This window comes from Mya arenaria, chromosome 3, assembly GCF_026914265.1.
Source record: "Mya arenaria isolate MELC-2E11 chromosome 3, ASM2691426v1".
Taxonomy (NCBI): domain Eukaryota; kingdom Metazoa; phylum Mollusca; class Bivalvia; order Myida; family Myidae; genus Mya; species Mya arenaria.
The window spans coordinates 46,557,026-46,566,142 of record NC_069124.1 but is presented as its reverse complement, the minus strand read 5'-3'; positions in this window follow the sequence as shown (position 1 = coordinate 46,566,142).

Below are 9,117 nucleotides of genomic sequence, written 5' to 3'. Positions count from 1 at the left end.
CCTCAGTTAAACAAACTAAAGTAAAAGTATATTTTTTCTCTGGAACTCTTTTGTGCGTAGTGAAAATAAATGCGTATAGATATGTGATTATACGTGGTTGTCATGGATATGCGCATTCAGATTATGTTAATAGTCAAATCGTTCTTTAAATAGTTCTGAGGAGAGTGCAGCATTATATCTTGAACGGAGCGTGTGAAAAAATATGGTACCATTTGAAGCGAGAAATGATTAATTAGGATTCTAAATATTGCCACAAGACTAGGTTTCCATGATGCTAAAGACGAAGGTCTTTAACAAGGGAGGTAATTTTGTGATGACAATAAAAAAGGTGATCCATACGGGTAGTTGTTTTATCTTTGCCCGTGGGCAAGATAAGAATTTCTAGCATGGTCAATTATTTGGATCTACTTATCTGAGGTGGGAGAAAAGAATTTCTAGCATGGTCAAATTATTGGATCTACTTATCTGAGGTGGGAGAAAAGAATTTCTAGCATGGTCAAATTTTTGGATCTACTTATCTGAGGTGGGAGAAAAGAATTTCTAGCATGGTCAAATTATTGGATCTACTTATCTGAGGTGGAAGAAAAAAAATGTCACCTCCTGGCTACCGTATGAATACGTACGACTAAATGTTTTCTGACAATCTAACCGTATGTTTTTGAAAGACACACAGATGTTGTGTTGTGTTGTTTGTTATTGTTATTGGTGTATTTTAATCTTATTTTTAATCTTTTTATTTGTTGTAACGAAATAAATTAATATCTCTTAGTGAATAAGAGTAGTATTATTACAGATATTTCCATAACATACTTTTTATCACAAACTATTGAATAACAATATAAAAAAAGAAAAAAAACAACAACAACTATTAAATAGCAATCTTATTTTTTCAGAATTGCCAAGGTTGTCCACGGAAATCGTCCCATTGGTTAATTTTGGGCATTTAAACGCATCAATGGTCCTTAGATGTGGTTTCGATAGCGGCCATGAGTGAGAACGGGCAGAAGATAAATAAAAAATATTACCTAATCAAATTATAAAAGGTATTGAAATACGCGATGTTGAGATAAAGAGCCTAATTTATCCTAATGTTCAGGATGTACCAGGGTACAGGACGAGCAATCCGGATTTGTGTCTGTTACTCGATCGTAAACAGGTTATTTAAAAACATCCGATTTTACATAATCAAAAGGTTATGATGACATCGCGCAACCCGGCACAATGGCGTTATAAATAATGTTAAAAATCGACCATGCTGATGAATGGTAAGTAATAAGGCGAGACAATCACACTGCTTATAAAAAAAAATTCAGATATAAATAGTAATATGTTTCTGAATGATATATTGTGTGGGAATAACAAGGTATAAACATCGATGCAAGAACGTTTGCCAGTAATCATAAAAGTACTGACACAGCAACACCAGTTACCACAGCTCACTCCGTTTGAGGTATATGGGCACTTTAACCCGTAAAGCTCACCTCAGTGTGAGCAATATACGGGGTACTGTAACCCATTACGCTCACTCCGTGTGAGCTATATTCGCGGCAATGCAATCCATGCAGCTTACTCTGTGTGAGCTGAATTGGAGGAAATTTGTAATCCATATCGCTGACTCCGTGTGGGCTGTATGGGAGGAGCTCTGTAATTCATACAGCTCATTCACTGTGAGCTGTATGGGAGGGGCTATGTAATTCATACAGCTCATTCACTGTGAGCTGTATGGGAGGGGCTATGTAATTCATACAGCTCATTCACTGTGAGCTGTATGGGAGGGGCTCTGTATTTCATACAGCTCATTCACTGTGAGCTGTATGGGAGTGGCTATGTAATTCATACAGCTCATTCACTGTGAGCTGTATGGGAGTGGCTATGTAATTCATACAGCTCACTCCGTGTGGGCTGTAAGGGAGGGGCTCTGTAATCCATACAGCTCACTCCGTGTGGGCTGCATGGGAGGGGCTCTGTAATCCATACAGCTCATTCACTGTGGGCTGTATGAGAGCTCTATAATTCATACAGCTCATTTACTGTTAGCTGTAAGGGAGGGGCTCTGTAATTTATACAGCTCACTACGTGTGTGCTGCATGGGTGGGGCTCTGTAATTCATACAGCTCACTACGTGTGGGCTGCATGGGAGGGGCTATGTAATTCATACAGCTCATTCACTGTGAGCTGTATGGGAGGGGCTCGGTATTTCATACAGCTCATTCACTGTGAGCTGTATGGGAGGGGTTATGTAATTCATACAGCTCATTCACTGTGAGCTGTATGGGAGTGGCTATGTAATTCATACAGCCCTCTCCGTGTGGGCTGTAAGGGAGGGGCTCTGTAATAAATACAGCTCACTCCATGTGTGCTGCATGGGAGGGGCTCTGTAATCCATATAGCTCATTCACTGTGGGCTGTATGAGAGCTCTATAATTCATACAGCTCATTTACTGTGAGCTGTAAGGGGGGGGGCTATGTAATTTATACATCTCACTACGTGTGGGCTGCATGGGTGGGGCTCTGTAATTCATACAGCTCACTACGTGTGGGCTGCATGGGAGGGGCTATGTAATTCATACAGCTCATTCACTGTGAGCTGTATGGGAGTGGCTATGTAATTCATACAGCTCACTCCGTGTGGGCTGTAAGGGTGGGGCTCTGTAATTCATACAGCTCACTACGTGTGGGCTGCATGGGAGGGGCTATGTAATTCATACAGCTCATTCACTGTGAGCTGTATGGGAGTGGCTATGTAATTCATACAGCTCACTCCGTGTGGGCTGTAAGGGAGGGGCTCTGTAATCCATACAGCTCACTCCGTGTGGGCTGCATGGGAGGGGCTCTGTAATCCATACAGCTCATTCACTGTGGGCTGTATGAAAGCTCTATAATTCATACAGCTCATTTACTGTTAGCTGTAAGGGAGGGGCTATGTAATTTATACAGCTCACTACGTGTGGGCTGCATGGGTGGGGCTCTGTAATTCATACAGCTCACTACGTGTGGGCTGCATGGGAGGGGCTATGTAATTCATACAGCTCATTCACTGTGAGCTGTATGGGAGTGGCTATGTAATTCATACAGCTCACTCCGTGTGGGCTGTAAGGGAGGGGCTCTGTAATCCATGCAGCTCACTCCGTGTGGGCTGCATGGGAGGGGCTCTGTAATCCATACAGCTCATTCACTGTGGGCTGTATGAGAGCTCTATAATTCATACAGCTCATTTACTGTTAGCTGTATGGGAGGGGCTCTGTAATTTATACAGCTCACTACGTGTTGGCTGCATGGGTGGGGCTCTGTAATTCATACAGCTCACTACGTGTGGGCTGCATGGGAGGGACTCTGTAATTCATACAACTCACTACGTGTGGGCTGTAAGGGAGGCGCTCTGTAATCCATACAGCTCACTCCGTGTGGGCTGTATGGGAGGGGCTCTGTAATCCATACAGCTCACTCTGTGTGGGCTGTATGGGAGGGGCTCTGTAATCCATACAGCTCACTCCGTGTGGACTGTATGGGAGGGGCTCTGTAATTCATACAGCTCACTCCGTGTGGGCTGCATGAGAGGGGCTCTGTAATTCATACAGCTCACTACGTGTGGGCTGTAAGGGAGGGGAGTGAGCTGTATGGAAGGGACTTTGTAAGGCATAAATCTCATTCAGTATGAGGTATATGCGGGACACTCTAAGCAATAAAAACTCACTCCGTGAAAGATTTAAGCGGGGCACTGTGACCCATAAAACTCACTCCATTTAAGTATAAGGGGGGAGCTTAAAAGCATAAATCTCACTTCGATTCAGCTATATGCGCGGTACTGTAGCTTATAATGCTCACTACGTGTCAGCTATATGCGCGGTACTGTAGCTTATAATGCTCACTCCGTGTGAGCTATATGCGCGGTACTGTAGCTTATAATGCTCACTCCGTGTGAGCTATATTCGCGGTACTGTAGCTCATAATGCTCACTCCGTGTCAGCTATATGCGCGGTACTGTAGCTTATAAAGCTCACTCTGTGTCTGCTATATGCGCGGTACTGTAGCTTATAATGCTCACTCCGTGTCTGCTATATGCGCGGTACTGTATCTTATAATGCACACTACGTGTCAGCTATATGCGCGGTACTGTAGCTTATAATGCTCACTCTGTGCCTGCTATTTGCGCGGTACTGTAGCTTATAAAGCTCACTCCGTGTCTGCTATATGCGCGGTACTGTAGCTTATAATGCTCACTACGTGTCAGCTATATGCGCGGTACTGTAGCTTATAATGCTCACTCCGTGTCTGCTATATGCGCGGTACTTAAGCTTATAAAGCTCACTACGTGTCAGCTATATGCGCGGTACTATAGCTTATAATGCTCACTCGGTGTCAGCTATATGCGCGGTACTGTAGCTTATAAAGCTCACTCCGTGTAAGCTTTATGCGCGGTACTTAACCTATAAAGCTCATCCCGTGTAAGCTATATGCGCGGTACTGTAGCCTATAAAGCTCACTCCGTGTAAGCTATATGCGCGGTACTGTAGCTTATAAAGCTCACTCCGTGTAAGATATATGCACGGTACTGTAGCCTTTAAAGCTCACTCCGTGTAAGCTATATGCGCGGTACTGTAGCCTATAAAGCTCACTCCGTGGAAGCTATATACGGGGCACTGTAATGCATGAATCTCGATCTGTGTGAGCAATATAGGGGCCAGTATAACGCATATAGCTCACGTTGGGATATGTGCGAGGTTTATGCGGCAGACATATGCTTCGATTTCGCCTAAATCTTATATATATTTACCGGAACGAAAATGTTATTTTGCGCGACACATCCTTCGAGTGTATTGTACAGTTCCTTGAAGAAGAAAATAAAAGTAAATCAATAATTATAACGGTATTCATAAGACAATATAATAACGTACAGCCGGACGGACGAATGTACAGACAGCGCGATTAGCATGTACACTCCTTCGGGGGAATACGAAGTTTAATTGCAATGTCTTTTTTTCATATTATGCAAATATTTTTTTGCAAATATAATTTTATTCTTTATTATTTAGTTACTTCACTCCGTACAAATTATATCATTATGGTATTTCATCAGATAAACTTTTTTTGAGTTAAGTTCGCTTATATGTTCACAAAATAGGCTTTAATTTAAATGAGTGTCATTAAAAAGTGAAATATAATAAGTTTGTTATTCGAAAATAAAAAATGGGTTTTCGTTTTGGCAGGTAATGATTACGTTTGAATACAGATATGAATCAATAATTCATTTATTCTCATGTTGCCTGATTCTATCATTTGCCACTGTATTTTTTAAGGTGCACTCTTACTCCCAAATAAGATTTACCACAATTATTAAAATTGTTTTAATATATCAAAAAGAATGAATAAATATCGAAAACAATGATTCTTATAAAGGATACCGAGTTAAATTTGAAAGAAAGGTGCAGAAAACATGGTATTTATATCTTATGAAACGATAGTAGATCGCAGTAAATCTTTTAGAACAGAACAGAACAGAACAGACACTTTATTAGACTTATACAATAGTATATCGTCTTAATACATAATAGTATACACAAATCAATGCCACGTGTCTAAACATTATAGTTTTCAAAAGAAATAATTTCCATGACTTCAAACAGTAAAACTAATATTTATGAATAATAAATAGACTATAGATCAAAAGAACTAATTAAATAAATTCATTCAATCAAACCTAATATGTATGAGTAATAAATAGTATATAGATCAATTTTTAACATAGGCAGTGAGGAAAAAAAACTGCATAAAGTTAAGTCACAATGTTAATTAATGTATTTCTAATAAACAATGCCTCTTTCATATATTTACAAACATTTATAACCTCCAACCTATCAGTTGAAGTAAGCATATTATGGAACTTATATACAGATGGATTAACATAATACAAACGTTTAATGTACTTTTTTCGTAATTGAGTATAACAACGACAAATGCAAATAAAGTGGTATTCATCTTCTATATCGTTAGTATTACAACATAAGCAATAACGCTCATTGCGAGGTAAATTAATACGAGCATACCTTCCTGTCTGAATTCTTAAAGGGTGTACAGAAACCCTTAATCTAACAAAATACAATCGTAGAGTTCTAGGTACAATATCTAGATAATGCTCATAATCTAAAGTGGGTTTAAACACACTATACGCATTCACTAATCATTTATTTTATTATTTTTTGGCGTTTTTAGCTATTAAATGAACGGTTATAATCTTGTTATCAGTAAAAAATAGTTTCCACAAATGCATTATTTAGTAAGAAGTTAAAGATTTATCACTCAAAAGTTTGTTATACATGTGTATGGAATGATTTTTAATAAGAGTGTCACTTTAAAGTGTTTTTTATCATCATAATTATAATATTTCTTATGCTAGATAAGAATTGGTTTGCTTTTTGTACTTTGAACCCAATATTTTCTTGCATTGATTCGCATTTTATACAAATGCATTCTTTTTCAAGCAAAAGAAACAAATACAGCATCTGTTGAAAACATAATATATAGCAAAAAAGTTAACTCGGAGAAAATGGATCAACGAGTCATGGTTATAAATACAAAATAATGGTACAAATGCATACAGTCGAAACTCGCCATATCGAACCCTGTTATCTCGATGTTTCGGTTATGTCGAACATTTTTCAAATACTTTAGGTTTAATAAGACATGATTTATAATTCTGTTATATCGAATTTTCGTTGTCTCGTAGTATTCCCGAGGTCCCAACGTCTTCGACATAACGAGTTTTGACTGTGTTGCCATTAAATAATTTCAGATTTTTGCTCTCCTGCTTGAACATTTTTTATACAACCAACTTGTTTGTCAATGGAGTGTAATTAGAAATAAAAGAATAGCCATTTTTTTTTTACTCTACACATGTCTCAAGTTCCATTAACAAGTCTTTCAATATTCATTCACTTCTTTCACAATTTTAATCATGATGTTTTTTATCAGATCAAGATAGGTGATATAAGGAAAATTGGGTCGTATAGAGTAATGATTATTGTGCAAAATAAACTATCACGGTGTCGCTCAAGTTTCAGTATTTACACGCTCTAGTACATTTCTGTACAAATGAAGTGACGTTCATTTTCGCATGAATTCCTCCGACGAATCACCGGCGCAGTAGTTTTGGCGACCTACTTATTATGCAAATGTTGGTTTAGCGCATGCGCGTTGTGGAACGTTCACATGTGAATTCAATTTTCGCTTTTGAATCAAAATGGACGAAATGCAGTATTTACTTCATTATCACGATTTATTGATCCAATCAAAAAGTATAATTTTTTAAGATTTGAAAGGGAGGCAAACGCGACCACAGTTTAGGCAGTGAAGACTGTTATAGTGTGTGTATACCACGTGATCAATTGCGTCATAAATGCTACGTCGGAAGGGAACATTTTGCTTCGAATGAAAAAATTAAAACAAAGATAACTTAACTATTTCTTCACCATTTAAAATGAAACATAGCGCAGTCTACGCCGCTTATGGAGCCCCGCCTTCGATCTTTTACTAGAGTTTGATTGAGAGTTTAGTTTCTTAAAACACTTCGACAAACCTTTTCACAATACGGCCGTCTGACGGAGCACTGTCAAAATATTATTTTGGAGACAGGTTTGTCGAAGTGTTTGTGGAAACTAATCACTTAATCAAACTCCGGTAAACTCCGGTAATGAAATGAATGCGGGGCTCTGTAAGCGGTATAGACTGCCTTTTGTTTCATTTAAAAAAGTAATTTATCACGTGGTATACACACACTGTGTTAGGGCGGCGTTTTTTTATTCAGCGTTGACAACGATATAAACAAAGCTGCTAATTTGTTTTGTACACTGTTCTTACATTTCGACATGAAAAATACAAGGTATTTGTTTATTTAGAACATAATGTTGTTCTACTTGATACGATTTGACTGTTTTTAAACTGAATTCAAGACATGAAAAGAAAGGGTCACTGTAGGTAATTCGTTCTCAACAAATTCGGATAGACTTGTGGATGTTTCAAGCAAATAAATGGAAATGATGGAAAACGAATTGGCAGCACAATGTTGTTTCCCTTTTTCCGATTTGGCTTACTCTTAAATATTATATTTGATTTGAGATCGAGTTTACTCAGCGTCAGGAATAATGTAACAATGGGTCACAGAGCTATGGTTCATTTACTAAAATGACAGAAGAACTCGGATATATTTGATTTATTGGCTAAATGCCTTTCCCGTGCATATGGTTGAGCTCACAGTTGCTTGATGACAAAAGCTCATTAAAGTCATAATAAATCAGTTCAGCTAGTCAAAATTATATTTTACACACACTTGAACATGTATATCATCAATATAATACATTGCCTTAAATAAAAAATGAGATTTGACAAATTTCAAAAGTACCTCATATTACAGTACATACATGTTCAAGTTGGTGTGTGTAAACTATAATTTTGGCTAGTTGAGCTGATTTATTATGGCTTTAATGAGCCTTTGTCATCAAGCGACTGTGGTTGACCTCGTCACGAGGTGTGTGGAAATTCATGGAAATACCAGTTAAAACGCATGTTGCAAGGCGCTTGATGTCGCATATATGGTCAGGGGCGTGGCCTAACCTAAAAAAAATGATATCGGAATAAAATGAAGATCAGCTAAAGTAAGCATTGCTTCTCTGTGCTAGATAGCTTTCTGAGCCTAAATCAATCACATGGTAACTACAATGTCAGCAGACTCGAACCAATAAATCTCTCCAAATACACCTCAGAGCTCAAAATGGTAGTTTTATTTTCCATTTTTTCCCTGGTGAGACACCCCGAACTCCCAACCGACTACAGGGATATTCCCCTCCCCCCCATTTGTGCGTAACATTCAAAAAAGCCTGGCTACGCCCCTGATGGTACTCCTCGGCCATTTATTTTTATCAAAAATAACCTCGGATGTATATGGACGGAAAACAATGTCTGAAGTCTTAACATTTAACTACACTGCAATTCGATCGCTTAGTAATTTTTAATTACGCATTGAAACTTAATGACTTTACTGTTGGGAATCTTAATTATTTATGCAATTAAACATTCTACCGGCAATCAGCTTAATCTTAGATATACACAATAAAGGTTAAATCT